Genomic DNA, 16,786 nt, shown 5'->3' with positions numbered 1-16,786 from the left:
ACCCCTGTTTCATTGGTGGTGAAAATTTAATATCAGTCACTAAAGTACTCCTATGCCCCATGGCCTGGTGAGGTCTGAGTCCGGGGGGTTTGATGATGGCGAGGCAGCTGCACAAGGGAGGGTTCATCTAGCTTCCTGCAGTGCTATCTTTATATAGTCTTCAGCTGAGATGCTTTTTGTTTCTGTCTGCTCTTTGAACGTTGGCTCTCATAAGTCATGATGAATCAGCTCTTATTTCTAAGCACAGAGTTTCTTTGAGTTTACATCATTCTCAGATATTTCCGTCACCTTCTGCAACATTCTGCTGCTCTTTTACTGCTGTTTAATGCAGACACAATGATTACCCATAAAAACTGTCTTGAAACTTCCCTTAGTTTCATGTCATTTTGGCCTGGAATCCTCCAGATCTCTCTTGGGCATCTTTTGCTCCATTTTCTAGAGGCACAAAAGAGTGTATGTTCAAATCACCTCACATGGCTAGATCACAGGCTACATTTTGAATAGTAAAGGTAGCTGAGGCTAATTAGGTAAGTTGAAGTCAGACAGCAAAAGATTTTATATGTTATGCTAAAGGGTTTTGCATATATATTGCAGTTAGCAAAGTGGCTACAGTGTTATAGGTAAGGGGTACGATGATACTGAGTTGGACACTGGAGAACTGTAATTTAAGAAACAATTGTGTAGTAAAACTGATTGTACTTGGAAACACCAACCACACTCAGTCCAAATATCATCATTGTGCAAATAAGACAAAAACAGTTCCTAGAGGAAGAGGAAATCCATGGGTGCACAGTTTGTGGAGTACAGTGGTCTGGGATTTATCCCAAACTTGGCCAGGTGTCTTGGGTAGTAAACAATCTGCCTTTCAAAGTGTGGTGACCATAAGCATTGAAATGAAGAGTCAAGTCAATATCCTTGAAAGCATGTCACTTACTGGTTTCAAATATTTTTGAATTTGACGAGGCAGGTGTAGTCAGATTGCGATGTGAGTTTCTTCAGTTTTTCCCTCTTGAAATTATGATACAGTCAACAAACATAAAATGTCTAAAAAAAGAAAATATACATATCTTAAATGATTATTATAAGAAAAATTGTCTCTTGATTAAATTTCTGAAAAGCGTTTTTCTTGAGAAAGTCTAAAACAGTCACAATAAGGAGTCTAAAGAGGCATAATGGGTGGTAAGCATGACTAGTAAACACAGTTATAATATATCCTGGATGTGATCCTTGAATAGGAAAAGGACATTACCTGAAAACTAAAGAAGTCCAAAAAATTATGGGCTTTTGCTTAATAATAACATAACAGTATTTATTCAAATGTTCTCTAATATGAGATTTAAATACCAGGGAAAACTGGCTGTAGAGTACACCAGAAATACCTTTACTACATTCTCAATGTTTTAAATTCCAATTTGTTATATATGACAGTATATATGAATGCATTACAATTCATATTACACATATAGAGCACTTTTTTCATATCTCTGGTTGTATATAAAGTATAGTCACCATTCATGTCTTCATACATGAGCTTAGGGTAATGAAGTTTATTTCATTCCACCATTTTTTCCTACCCCCATGCGCCCTTCCATCCTCTCCCATTTTTCTATTGATATTAGTTTTGATATTGATATTCTATTGATATTAGTTTTTATTGATATTAATTTTTTATTGATTTTTTTCTATTGATATTAATTTCATATTTCTATTGATATTGATATTAGTTCTTCTTTAAAGGTATTGTAGAACTCAGCTATGCATCCATCCGGTCCTAAGCTTTTCTTGCTTGGTAGTCTTCTGATAGTGTCTTCTATCTCATCACTTGAATATGATCTGTTTAAATTGTGTATATCATCCTGATTCAACTTGGGCAAATCATATGACTCTAGAAAGTTGTTGATACCTTCTATATGTTCCTTTTTAGGGAGTACAAGTTTTCAAAATTATTTCTAATTATCTTCTGTATTTCTGTAGTGTCTGTTGTGATATTTCCTTTTTCATGAATGTTAGTAATTTGAGTTTTGTATCTCCTCTTCATTAGCATGGCTAAGGGTCAATTTCATTGATTTCAGCTCTGATCTTAATTATTTTCTATCTTCTACTGCTATTGATGTTTATTTGTTCTTCTTTTTCTAGGGCTTTGAGAAATAATGTTCAGTCATTTATTTGTTGACTTTTTCTTCGTTTAGGAATGAACTCCATGAAATGAAATTTTCTTTTAGTACTTACTGCCTTCATAGTGTCCCAGAGATTTCAATATGTGGTATCACTGTTCTCATTTACCTCTAAAAGTTTTTTAATCTCCTCTTTGATGTCTTCTGCAATGCTTTGTTCATTCAGTAGCATATTATTTAGTCTCCTGGTGTTGGAGTAGTTTTATTTTTTATTTTATCATTGATTTCAAATTTCATTTCATTATGATCTGATAGAATACAGGTATATCTCTACTTTGCTGAATTTGCTAAGAGTTGCTTTGTGGTATAATATACAGTCTATTTTAGAGAAGTATACAAGTGCTGCTGAGAAGAAAGTGTATTCATTCATTGAAGGATGAAATATTCTACATATGTCAGTTACATCTAAATTATTGATTGTATTACTGAGTTCTATAGTTGAGCTGAACAAAGGTTTAGCTTTTGTTTGGAAGATCTATACAGAGGTAAACGAGGTGTGTTAAAGTCACCCAGAATTATTGTGTTTTGGTCTATTTGACTGTTGAACTTGAGAAGAGTTTGTTTGATGATGTAGAAGCTCCATTGTTTGGGGCATATAAATTTATTATTGTTATATCTTATTTATGAATGGTTCCCTTATGCAATAAGAAATGTCCTTCTTTATCCCTTTTGATTAATTTTGGCTTGAAATCTACTTTATTTGATGAAGATGGACTCTCCTGCTTGCTTCCACAGTCCATATGAGTGGTATGATTTTTCCCACCCTTTCACCTTTAGTCGGTGGATGTCTTTTCCTATGAGATGAGTCTCTTAGAGGCAGCATTGGGTCTTTTTTAATTTTTAATCCAAGTTTCCAGTCTGTGTCTTTTGATTGGTGAGTTTAGGCCATTAACATTCAGGGTTATTATTGAGACATGATTTGTATTCCCAGGCACTTTTTTTTATTTTTGGTATTTAACTTGATTTGGTTTCTCCTTTGATTAGTTTTTCCTTTAGTGTAATACTTCCCCATGCTCATTTTCATTGTTGTTTTTCATTTCCTTTTCATGAAATATTTTGCTGAGGCTGTTCTGTAGTGCAGGTTTTCTAGTTGTAAATTCTTTTAACATTTTTTTATCATGGAAAGTTTTTATTTTATCATCAAATAAAAGCTTAATTTTGCTGGATATAATATTCTTGGTTGGCATCCTTTTTTTTTTTTTTCTCAGAGCTTGATATATGTTGTTACAGGATCTTCTAGCTTTCAAGATATGGGTTGAGAAATCAGCACATAACCTAATTGGTTTCCCCCTATATGTAACTTAATTCCTTTCTCTCATTGCTTTGAAAATTCTCTCCTTATTCTGTATGTAGGCATTTTCATTATAATGTGCCTTGGTGTGGATCTGTTGTGATTTTGTACATTTGGCATCCTATAAACCTCTTGTATTTGATTTTCCAATTCATTCTTCATGTTTGGAAAATTTTCTGATATTATTTCATTGAATAGATTGCTCATTCCTTTGGTTTGGAACTCTAGGCCTTCCTTTATCCCAATAATTCTTGAATTTGGTCTTTTTATACTATCTCATATTTTTCGAATGTTCTGCTCATGGTTTCTTACCATTTTCACTGTGTGGTCTACATTCTTTTCAAGATTATACATTTTGTCTTCATTGTCTGAGATCTGGTCTTCCAAGTGGTTTATGCTGTCAGTGATGCTTTAAATTGGACAATTAATTTGGTTTATTGATTTTTTTCATTTCAAAAATTTCTCTTTGGTTTTTATAAGAACCTCTATCTCCCTATTGAAGTAATCATTTGCTTCCTGTATTTGTTGATGAGCTCTTTGTCAAAATGATCTTTTGCTCCTGTTTTGCTCTCTCGTATTGTCCTTTAATTCACAGAACACTTTAATTATGTACATCCTGAACTCCTTCTCTATAATTTCTTCTGCTATGCTGGCCATGGATTCTAATAATGTGGTATCTTGATTTGTTTGGGGCACTTTCTTCTCTTGTCTTTTCATATTGCTTGTGTGTCTTCCCTTCTAGCACTGTGAATCTGAGGTGTTATCATTTTTACCCTATAAGCTCCTAGTGCCCCTATAGGGCTCCAAAACCTCTCTTTTGAAGTGAAGGGTAATGTTAACAGATCCCAATATAAACAATATGCAACCTTAAATCAAATAGTTGCTATTAAGACATTTATAGTTTGGTTCACAATGTACAGAAATGGTGAATTCAATTATTATCTATAATATAATCAGTAGGTTTACAAAAGGGTTTACAGTTTCTGATGATGGACAAAGGACCAGGGGTGAGGTGTAGGATGATATGCTGAGGAAGTAGGAGGTGAGAATATAGAGTTATTATATCTTAGGAAGTGTGAAAGCAAAATTTAAAGAAGGTTAGTAGCAGGAGAAGAGACAGGAAGTAATTTTGGGTAGACAAGTGAATGGGAAGATGGTAGAGTATATAAAACAAGCACACATATATATTAAGAAAAATGTTAAAATTATAAAAATTGAAGAAAGAAAAAAAAGAATATACAACACAATTGTAATATATTATCCCAACATCCCAGTCTTCAGTGTCCTAATTCATGTGAAGTATCACATAGGTTGTGGATGTGAGGGTGGGAGAATAGAAAGGGAGAAGGAAAAAGGAGAAAAAAAAAAGAAAAATCTCTAAGGAAGAAACAAGGCTTGTTTTGATTAGAGATCAGTATCTTTCCTGCTTCCCTTCTCATCCAATAGATGGGGTCATCTGTTGTTAGCTGGTATCTCCACCCTGAGGATGGTAAAGGTAAGCTGGTATCTCCACCCTGAGGATGGTAAAGGTAACCAGGGTGGGAGGGTTAGTCTTGGGTAGAGGGCACCTGGAAGTTGGGTGTGGCACCTGCCAGCCTCCAAAGGGAGACTGCACCTCAAGGATATCCTTTGGGGCCTGCTGGTGTGATGTGGGCACCTGGTCTTATCTCCTTATCTTGCCTGAGGTCCTCCCAGTTCCTGGTTTCTATGTTAGTCTTTAAACTGTATCACACTCACCCTTTCCCTTTCTACTTCCTAATATGGGATCTTTCTCTCCAGTGGGTCTTGTGTGTTGCATTTGAGCACTGCACACCTGCTGCACCTGCTGCACCTGCTGCTGAGAACTATTTTGTATTGGGCAGTCACTGAGCCCAATTAGCGGCTGCTGGGGAGAAGGGGAGAGTTAGAAACTATGGGTACCTGGCCAGCCAGAGTTCCAAACTGGGAGTTGCCCGCAGTAAAGATGGTGAGAATGTGATCCAAGATGGAGGCGGCGGCTTTCGGAGTTCGGGTGTCAGGTAGGGCGGGGGCAGCTGGGCGATGGTGTCGGATGATGTGTTCAGAGATGAGCTCTGTGTTGTGCAGTAAGTGGCTGTCAGCTGACTTCAGAGACTGTGCGATGTCCCCTAGTGCAGGCAGACTGCTGCGTGTAGGGGACTCTTTCAGTTGCGTCCCAAGATGAAGGCAACCAGGGGAGCCCTACATTGGTAGATGGGGGTCCACACAAGACTGGTGGCCAGAGTTTCCTGTATGTGGGTAGCTGCCGGGTGTCCTGTGTGGGAGTGTTGTCTGGGATTTCTGCTGGGGTGGGTGGCCAAAATTTCTGTGCAGGTCCTGATACTGGTGGTCCCAATTGGGCATCTGGTAGTCCTGCATGGGTGAGTAGTTGGGAGACCTACTTTGATGCGAAGGCCTGGAGCCCTGCATGAGCACAGTGGCTGTGATTCTTGCACGGGAGCAGCTGTGGGGTGTCCTCTGTAACTCACAGAGAAGCAGTATTCTCACTACTGAGTCCCAGGTCACAGAGAGACACAGAATGCTGCCTCCCTCTGGCCCACCATCTTGGATCTCCCCTCAATATTTTCATATATCTAAAACTTCTAAAACTAAAATCTACCTGTAAAAATTAAATAAATTGGGGACAAAAATATAAGAAAATGTTTCCTTGAGTTAGATTTACCAGACTGCTCCTTGATAGATTCATTCTGATAATCACCAAGGGATGTTTGGACTTACCTACGGCCTAGTTGGGAAGATGAGCCATCCAATTTTGTACGAATGGATCACAAACAGGTAGCATATGCTAAATTCCAAAAGAGTAAAATTCAAAAAGAAATTTTGGAATTTGAAGCAATATCTTTGGTGGAAAAGAAGTGTTGATTTGTGGGAGGCAAAGAGATCTGCAACAATTTTATGTAAATGATTGGAGTTCAAGTGGACCTAAAGAAAGAGTGAAGCTTACATCTCTTTTAATTGGTATGATGTCACCTTCTTCACATACTAAATAAAAGTTTTTAATCTTGTTGAAGTGTAATTCATGAATTTCTTCTTGCATGGATTATGCTTTGGTATCATCTAAGAAGTTCTTGCCAATTTCCCAAAGATTTTATCCTATTTATTTTCTAAGTTTTATGCTTTACATTTAAGTCAATGATCCCTTTTGAGTAAAATCTTTTTATAAGCTGTGAGGTTTAGTTTGAAATGACTTTTTTCTTTTTCTTTTCTTAATTTCCCTCTTTTCTTTAATTTTTGCCTATGAATATCCAATTGCTTCATCACTATTTGTTGAAAAGCCTGTCCTTGCTACATTTAGTTTTCCTTTGTCAGAAATCAATTAAGTTTGTGTGGATCTATTTCTGGTTTCTTTCTTGTGTTCCAAGAGATGCAAGTACCTATCCATCCACAAGGCTTCATTGCCATGATTACCATGGCTATATGGTAGGTCCTAATGTTGGGTAAATGGTTCTTTTCATTTTACTCTTGTCAAGAGGATTCCTGAGATGGTCAACTTGTTGAGGCAGGTTTTTTTCTTGCTGGTGTTTCCTACAAGACAGAGGTAGAAAGTTCCATGCCTGGAGGGGAAGCAGAGAACTTTCCTGGCTGTAGGACTCTAGGATCCAAACCTTTTGCTAGTGGTGTCCGGCTCATCTAGAGTTGTCAGGGCAACTCTGTGTAGGAGCGACAGGCCTATTGGACTGATTTCTGTTGCTAACTTAGGGGTTGGGAACCATGAGGTCTGAGTTGCCCTCCTCTGTTGTTCTGTTCTGTGTTCCTGTCCCAGTTTCTCTTACCACCTTTTGAAATTCTCTTTTAGTTTCCTCTTGTTTTATTTCAGGAATTATAACTTTATTTAAGGGGGAGGAACAAGGAGAAATAAGTCCATGCTATTTTGTCTTGACAAGAAGTTTACCTTTTTTTTTTTAAATTTTTTTTATAAAGCAAAAGTTGAAGCCAGCAATTTGCAGTGGCCTGTGACTATAATTCCAGATACTAGGGAGGCTGAGGTAGGAGAATCACAAGTTCAGCCTCAGCTGACCTTAAGACCCTGGCTCAAAATGAAAAGGGGTAGGGACGAGACTCAGTGGTTAAGAATCCCTGGGTTCAATCCCTGGTACCAAAAAAAAAAAAAAGTTTATGTATGTATGTATTTATTTTTAACAGGCAAATAATATATGTATACATTTATGGGATATTCTATGATAATTCAACATATACGTTCAACAAATAAAATTAAAACAGGATAATTTCTACATCCTCAAATGTGTCATTTCTATGTGCTGAGAATGCTTGGACTCTCATTTCTATTTTTTTAAAGTTATAGATAGATACAATATCTTTATTTTGTTTATTTTTATGTGATTGAACCCAGTACCTCACATGTGCGAGGCAAGCACTCTGCCACTGAGCCACAACCCCAACCTTCTAATTATTTTAAAATGTCATACATTGCTGTCTACTACAGTTGTTTTACTGTGTTCTAGAACAGCAGAACTAATTCCGCCTATCTAACTTTTCTCATTCTCTATAGACATTGCTACTCTACCTTCTTCTATAAGATAAATTATTTTTAGCTTTCACAAGGGAGTGAGAACACACAGTATGTGTCTTTCTGTGTCTAGTTTTATTCATGTAGCATGATCCATGTGACACACATTTCTTTTTCATCTTTTTGGTTTGAGTAGGAAATATTTGTCTAAATTAATGCCTCAAACATTTTATCTTATGTTTTCTTCTAGAAGTTTGTTAATCATGTTTGAGATTATAATACATTTTACATTTTTTATGTATGCTGTGAAAAATAACAAGGTTCATATTTTGTCTATGGCTAGTTAATTGTTCTAGCATCAATTATTGAATATTTTATTTTTACCAGTATTGGATTGTCTTTAATTATTTAAGAAACATCAATTATTTATACATAAGTGGGTCAATTTATGGACTACATCTGTTCTATTGATTTCCATTTCTATCGTTACACCAGTAAAAGTCCTCTAACTTTGTTCCCATTGAATTTCTATATTATTTATAGAATCAATTTTTTAATTTCAATAGCAAGTGGCCTGCTATGATTTTGTTTGAGGTTAGGTTAAATTCACAGAACAGTTGGGCACAAATTATTTTAACATTATTGAAATTTCTAATCAATGAACATGGTATATCTGCTCCATTCTCTAAGATGTTATTTATTTTCTGTAAGCAATGTTTGTAATTGTTAATATGCATGTCTATTCATTATTTTTAAAAGTATCTCCACATATTTCAGGGCTTGCAATGCTATTGCATTAGAAACCTCTTATCAAAGAATGTAGGATCAATGAATAAATCAGTTATTATCAAGAAAAAATTGAAAATAAAATTGCTAAATAAAAATAGCATTCATATTTTCTAGGACTTTGAGTGTAGCATGAAATATCATTTTCTTGTTCCCAATTTTAAGAAAAAAACATGTAATATTTCACCATTTGGTGTTATGTTATATTAAGAAAGCTCCCTGAATTCTTATTTGGTGAAAAATTTCACTTGTTTATTAAGAACAAGTTTAAATTATATAAAATGATTTTTAATCCATTGAGATGGTCATGTTTTTTATCCTTTAGTTTAATATCATGCACTTTTATTCTACACACCAATTATCTGAATATAGTATATATACATATCCTTCTTTTTCTCATTTGTCAACATTTTATTAAATATTTTTATATCTTCTTTTCACAAAAAATAGTGGTGTGTGATTTTTGTTTTTATGTGTATGGTTTTAGGACTAGAGTATGCTTATCTTATAAAATAAGTTAAATATTTCTTCCTCCTTTATTTTTTTGAGAATTTGCATAGAACTTGTATTATTTATTCCTTAAACAGTTGTAGAATTCAATATTGAAGGAATGTGAACCTGAGAGGGTCATTTTTCAGTTTATCAGGGGGGTGGGAGATGGAAGGGGGTGGGGATTAGGGGGAAAAAGGCAGACTCTCTTGAGTTGTTATCTTAAATATTTCTTCATATGTAACCTATAGCAATGGTTAAGGTTAACATTTTCAGGCCTATTAAATTCTTTCAGGTTGAGATATGCATAGCAATAAAGTTTTCGAAAATTTTAAGCAAACACTTAGGTCCATTTTTATTTTCCTTTATAATGCCTCACATACATGAACTTCCAAATACTACCACACTTGTCCAATAAATTTAGTTTTCCTGTGGCTGAGAAGCCATTATGGTACAATAAGAAGTTTCCCCTTGAGAGTTGAATTTTCTCTCCTTGATGATATAGATGAGTACAGTTTCATCATTCTTCATTTCACTCAATGGAAAACTGAAGTATTTTATTATATATTAGTAAGGAGAGAACTCGGGAAACTCATTGAGAAAATTTATTTAATTTCTTGGTCAACTGAATGCTTCCCTTTTATTCTCATTCTTCCTTCATTGTTGACTTTTTGGAACTTTGAGCCTCTTTCACAATTTTGCCCTTTTCATTTTAAGTAAAAATTGGAATAGAAACACTTCAAGTGTCTTTTTTTGATCATCTTGGATACAACAAAAAAATAAATATATATATTTTTAAATGAATGTACTTTAAAAGATACTGCTGTTAAACCACAAAACTTCTTTTCTCCACACTAAAAATTGAGACTGGCTTCTTTTTATACTTTTTTAGTATGACTTTTTTTCTCTCTTCCTCTTTTTTTTTTTTTTATAAGTACCTAAAAACTCACAACAGAGTTGGAAACTATGAAAATAATGCCATTGATGGAGAAAAATAAAAGGACAACATAATTATTTTTTAGAAGTGAAATTAGACACAAAGGAAAGATTAAGACTAAAAATTTCTGGAATGCCACATCATAATCCTTACATGAAAATTACATTTCAGTTTATAATCCTTTCATTAAATCTATTTTCATCACATACCAGCATTCAAGACATAAAGCATTATTATGCATTAAATGCACTATCTTCTAGGTTTTCTTAATTATAAGTGTTGCAATAGCATTTCTCTAGTTTTTTCTCCAAAAATAATTTTAAAACTGTTGCTTAGTGGCATAGATGTTTTGTTGTGTAATTTGAATATTTTTAAAAGTTTTAAATTTTTTGGTTGATACATAATATTTATATTTATTGGACACATGATGATAGGTATTAATTAATTCAGGGAAATTAACATATCTATTACTTTAATTTTTATTATATTTTGGATAAGTACCTTTAAATTAATTTTTCATAACAAATTTTGAGATATATAATATATTACCTTTAATTTACATTTGCCCTTCTATAAGATACCAGAATTTTTCCTCCAATCAAACAATAACATTTTCCATGATGCAACCACTCTCTCTTGAATATTCCATTTTCCTCTATTTTTAATCATCAATCTACAGTTTCTGGTTTTCATTATGGACTAAATAAGTGCTCTGGGCTGACCTGGTTATTACCCTCTAAGGTAACATTTTTTTGCTATAAGAAATTATACTTCAAATTATCATCTTTCTTCATCCAAAACAAGATTTCTTAAGAAAGTTTATGTTTATTATCTTTAGTTACTCACCTTCTATTCTCCAACTATGACAGTCTGATTTCTATGCCCAATCCCTCCCCAGAATTAACTGTTGTTGAAGGTAAAGAGAGTCTTGTATTCGAATTCTCATTCTCCTTGACTTGTTTTCCCTCTCGATTGCATTGATTCTGTTAATTAATATAATAATATGACAATTTTATCTATACTTTTTTAAAAAATATTTTATTTTAGTTGGACACAATATTTTTATTTTATTTTTGTGTGGTGCTGAGGTTTGAACCCAGCACCCTGCATGTGCTAGGTGGGTGCTCTACTGCTGAGCCACAACCCCAGCCCCTTTTCTGTACTTTTGACTAAATTTTCCCTTTTCTGTTTGAGTAGGGTTGGTTTATCAATTTTCTTAGACTTGAGTACATTTTTGCTTCACATGTGCATCATCGGTTTGGTCAATCTCATTCACTCTCAAGAATTTAACCCCCTAGACTTCCAACACTTACTTTTTCTCGAGTCCCAGTCTTCAATTCCCAACTCTGAAAAGTAGTTCTCTTTTTCTTCCTTTCCCTCTCTGACTTTGGACTAGTGCAGGTCATTCAAAATCAACTCAGCTTCTCCTAATTACCATAGAAAAACTAAAGAATCTTATTGATTCCTGCTACCTTCCAATGAACAGTTCATGGAAAAAATGATTAGCATTGTGGTTTATTGGGAAGAACACTTTTATTGGCATGAGATAGCCATATTAGGTAATATCTTGGAGACATGTGAATAAATGTCTTGAAAATATAAATTCTATATTGTTCCTTGTTGGAATATACATAATATGTGAGATACTCAGTGCCCAAGCAGGTGGTGAATAGAAACCCTGAGAAAATATAGTTTGTAAACTCACTGGCATTTCCATAATAAATTTCCGTTGGTTAAGGAAATTTTTTGTGTTCAGTGATTTGGTTCTCAGTAGACTTAACTATAAGTTCCAGATAATTAGCAAGTCATCATGAAAAGTTGAAAACAGATATCTGGAAAACTCTAGGAGAAGCAGAACTTATTATCTTTTGGTGATTTTGAGAGCTTTCTTTGGAGCATTATTAGTCACCTAGAAATAGCATCTGATGACAGATAGTGATTGTAATTCCTGGCAGAAGTTTGCAATGTTCAAAAAGGTAGACCAGGAGAACACAGCATAGGAGTCTAGTTACTTATTACACATACATATAATATACATCATAGACCTGTGTTAAATAGAGCAATAAAAAGATCACACTTATGCATTTGTACCTTATGATTCATTTGATTTATATGAGCATTTTGCAATGCTCATATATATCTACATGTATTTCTCAGAAACATCATTAAGTTGATGTAACAGTTCACTAAGATCTGTAGCTTGTTCATAATTCTATTTTCAGTATGTTTATGTGTTTGCCTTTCTAAACAATAAGGAACACAGAAATAGGACAATGCTAAAATATAAAGTTCATAAAAATATTTATGTTTAGAAAGTTGTATTATTTTTCTTGGTTATATTCCTGAAGGGAGATTTTGTGAGATGGTTGAATAAGAATATTTTTGTGAACTTTGGTATAGATTTCTGCACTCTTTTCCAGAAGGGTTATTCAATAATTTTCTCTTCCTCCTCCACTTCCTCCTCCTTCTTCTTCTGTACTAGGGATTGAACCCAGCAGCATTTAACTACTAAGCCATATCCCCAACTGTTTTTTATTTTTAATTTCTATTTTTCATTTGAGACAGGGTCTCACTAAGTTGCTCAGGGCCTTACTAAGTTACTGAGGCTGGCTTTGAAATTGCAGTCCTCCTGCCTCAACCTCCCCAGTCACTGGGATTACAGGCATGTGTCACTATGCTTGGCTACAACTTCTTTTTGACACATTAATTTGACTGCTTTATCAGTGGGAACTATGGGCATAATGTATCTGGATTTTTTTTTAATAAGCTGATAAAGACTTACTTTATTTTTAAGGAAAAGTTTTAGAAATGCAAAGGAGATAATAGCTCAATAAAGTGGATTTAACATAGCCAAAGGGGTGCTGATAAATATAAAGATAAAAGTTTAAACAGGTTTTTATCAGCTTGCTATCCTGTATTCTGGACTATATTTTCTATACAGTGTTTCTTTTTTTAAATCGATGATGTGACTAAAGACTAGAAAATCTGTTTAAAATACTTGATGATCAAGAAGATTGAGTTTTTTAGGAGGCAGTTGTCTGGCTGAAGTTTGTAGACAATGGAACATATTGGTTAGTTTCATGGGGTTTGGTTTTAAAAGCAGCCCATCACTTGGTCAAGTAACCAATCTCTCTCCATTTCATTATCATTTTCATTTTGCTCTTTCTACATAAGCCTTTTCCTATTTGTACACGGTGAAGACAAACACGTTTTTTTCATGATGTATCTTAATTTTTCTTTCCCTCTACACGGTTATTTATATAATTCTATCATGCCAAGATTGCTATTTACTTCCATCAAGAAATGAACTTTAATGAAAGATTTATGTCTTCTTTGGTGGAGGTGTGGAGGGGGAAGTGAAAGAAGTTGGGGACAAAGAAACATACTTCTGATGGTATTATCATGAAAAATGAAATAATAGAAAGTGTGCAAATTGTTCTCTAGCACACAGGAGCTATGCATTTAATTATTATGAACATAAATGAATTTTGGCAAACTGGAAATCTGAGTCAATTAATAGGATCGTGTCGTGCTAGGGATAAGTATAATTTATATACCTGGGTCTAGAAATGAAAACATGATTTGGGTGCTTTCACTGCCTGGGAGACACGGGACCCAAATGCCAGGACTTCCCTGCCAGGTTCCCCTTCAGTTCCCTGCCTCGGAGGCAGCTAGCTGTTCCTTCTCTGTTCTGGGTCAGGCATTCAGCAAGGCCTCGCTGAAATCCCCATTCTTTGGAGAATTTGGTAACATAGTGTGTGCTGTACGCAGTCAGCCCTTTCCACCAGGGTTGGTACAGTAGGCATCACCAAACTTAGCTGCAACTCAGAATAGCTCCCCCAGCACCTGAGTAAATGCTGATGGTCTTTCAGAGTGTGGATTAAGAGTACAAGCTAAATTCTCAAATCCCAATTAAGAAACGGAGGGAAATTTAAACTGTCTCCTTCCGAGTTTATCATCAAGACAGGAAACCAAAGGACAAAGACTTTGACCTGCTGTATTGCTCTGTACAATCCAGTTCATGTATGGTTTACAGACTTGGCTGAGATTACTAATAAGTAAATAAAAAGTTGGACATTTCTGTCATTTGGATGCTTATTCACAATTTACCACAATGAGGGCTGTTCTGGAGATAGCAGACATGGCCACAGTGGCCCTGCATTTTATCCTGGTGATGTGCATTGGGTTTTTTTGATTTTTTTTTTTTTTTTTTTTTTTTGCCAGGTGGAAATCTAATATAAGCACCCTAAGTGGATACTTCATGGTGAGTAGCTCTATGACCTGGATAGCAATTGGTGCCTCTCTGTGAGCAATATTGGGAGTGAGCCCTTCATTGGGCTAGCAGGATCTGGAGCTGTGAGTGAATTTGCAGTGGGCACATGGGAATTCAATGCCTTACTGCATTTGCAATTTCTGGGATGGGTTTTCATCCCAATTTACATCCAGTCAGGGGTGTGTACATCATGCCTAAATACTTGTCCAAGAGATTTGGTGGCCATAGGATTCAGGTCTACTTTGCAGCCTTGTCTCTGAATCTCTTTATCTTCACCAAGCTCTCCATGGATCTGTATTTGGGTGCTGTCTTTATCTAGGAGTCTTTGGGTTGGAACTTCCATAAGTCTGTCATCCTGCTCATTGGATGAGCACGACTGCTTTGCTGACTGTCACCGGAGGCCTTGTTGCAGTGATCTACACAAACACTCTGCAGGCTCTGCTCATGATTGTTGGGGAGCTCACACTTAAGATTATGGAGATTGGTAGGTGAGAAAGTTAAGAGAAAGTATATGTCAGCCTCACTTAATATCCCTTTCATCTTGTTGACATACAACTTTTTAAACACAAATTCTTGTAACGTCTACCCTAAGAGAGAATCCCTAAAAATTATGACTATAGATAGTGATTGTAATTCCTGATAGAAGTTTCCAATGTTGTTCCATAGCCTAGATTCATTCTTGTGTAGACCCCAGCTTCAGTGGTACTGTTGTGCTGAACAACTAAGTCACTGTACTTGCAATTCTGGTAGCCAAAAACATTGGAGCCAAAGGCTCTACTCTGAAGACTGGCTTCTTGAAGCTTCTGTCAATGTTTATGATAGTTGTCCCAGGAACGATTTCCAGGATACTATTTACTGATGACATAGCTTGCATCAACACAGAGCACACTGCATGCAAGTGAAGTGTGGAAGCCGAGCTGGGCGCTCCAATATGGCTTACCCATGCTGGTGATGAAGCTTGTTCCTTGGAGCTTGATGATGGCCATCCTCATTGTAGCTCTAATGAGTAACTTGGACTCTATATTTATCAATGTGATATTATATATTATCTAATGAGTAACTTGGACTCTATATTTATCAAGTACCAAATTCACTCTTGATGTAAACTCATCCTTGAGAGCGTAAGCTCCCAGGCACTAATATTTGTGGGGAGGATTTGTGGCTTTTATGGTGGTGATCAGCATAGCATGGGTGTCAATCACTATGGAGATGCATGGAGGCCAGCTGTACCTTTATATTCAGGAGGTAGCAGATTACCTGACCTCCCTAGTTGTGACCCTGTTCCTTTTGGCAATTTTCTGGAAGTGTTGCAATGAACAAGGGGCTTTCTATGGTGGAATGGCTAGAATGAAGGACAGCTGCTCTCAGAAAGATGAACCATACAAGATACAGGAGAAGAGCATTCTGTAATGCAGTGAGATCAGTGAGGACATCATCTATGTCATTCCCAATGGGAAATCTGAAGGTAGAATTAAGGGATTTCAGCCTGAAGATGTCAATCTTTTGGTGACCTGCAGAGAGGAGGGCAACCCAGTGGCTTCCTTGTTTTGGAAGCAGAAATACCAGTAGATACTTATTCCAGTGGGCAAGTGGCTTTCATGGGTGAGAAAGAAAAAGAAAGAAATGGAGAATGGAAGCCAGTAATGGAAGTTCAAAGACTGGTGTTGTGGATTTAAAAGTAAAAGCATCAGCAAAAGGAGTCTCAGAGACTTGAAGGAGGAGGAAGATGTCTGTTTACAAATGTTAGAAGATACTCCACAAGTTAAAGTCATACTAAATATTGGACTTCTTGCTGTGTGTTCTCTTGGATTTTTCATGTTTGTTTATTTCTCCATATAATGAGAAAACACTAGTCTTTGGGGAAGAAATTATGTAACTGTTGCATCTCTTAGGTATTTTTTACACTGTAGGTTTTAGCCAAATTTTACTTAGCAGAAAATCATCTATTTGCAAGACTTTATTTTCCCAGAGATGGATTAAACTAAATCTTCAACTTTTAAATGAAGCAAAACAGACTTGAAAAGTTAAAAAATGTGGTTTAAAAATTTCCATACCAAAGTAAGGAGAGACCAATTATTCTCAGATATCTTAGAGCAGAATATATGTTAAGGTATCATGAATAAGATATTGTCTTCTCTGCCAAGTCTTGGTAGATATTAATGCTGAAGTAGAAGATTTGTTTATTTCTTTTTTCTGTCTCTGTAATTCACACTACCTTTTTAAAATACAATAACTTAATTCTCACATGTTGTACAATCAATTATGTTCTGAAATGCTAATGTGTGGTATGCATTTCAAGACAGGTTAGTTTGCCAGGTTAATTTTTTTTGTGTGAGTCTGTGGATTCTGA

At 35.5% G+C, this 16,786-nt stretch overlaps 1 pseudogene; it reads left to right on the top strand.

Annotated features, from left to right (window-relative positions):
- The first annotated feature begins 14,277 nt into the window (after nt 1–14,277).
- On the top strand, nt 14,278–16,275 carry LOC143408051 (sodium/myo-inositol cotransporter-like; annotated as a pseudogene).
- Nucleotides 16,276–16,786: the final 511 nt, after the last annotated feature.

Source organism: Callospermophilus lateralis, chromosome 10, assembly GCF_048772815.1.
Source record: "Callospermophilus lateralis isolate mCalLat2 chromosome 10, mCalLat2.hap1, whole genome shotgun sequence".
NCBI lineage: Eukaryota > Metazoa > Chordata > Mammalia > Rodentia > Sciuridae > Callospermophilus > Callospermophilus lateralis.
Note: the sequence above shows the minus strand (reverse complement) of the source record. Positions and strands in the feature narration are given on the sequence as shown.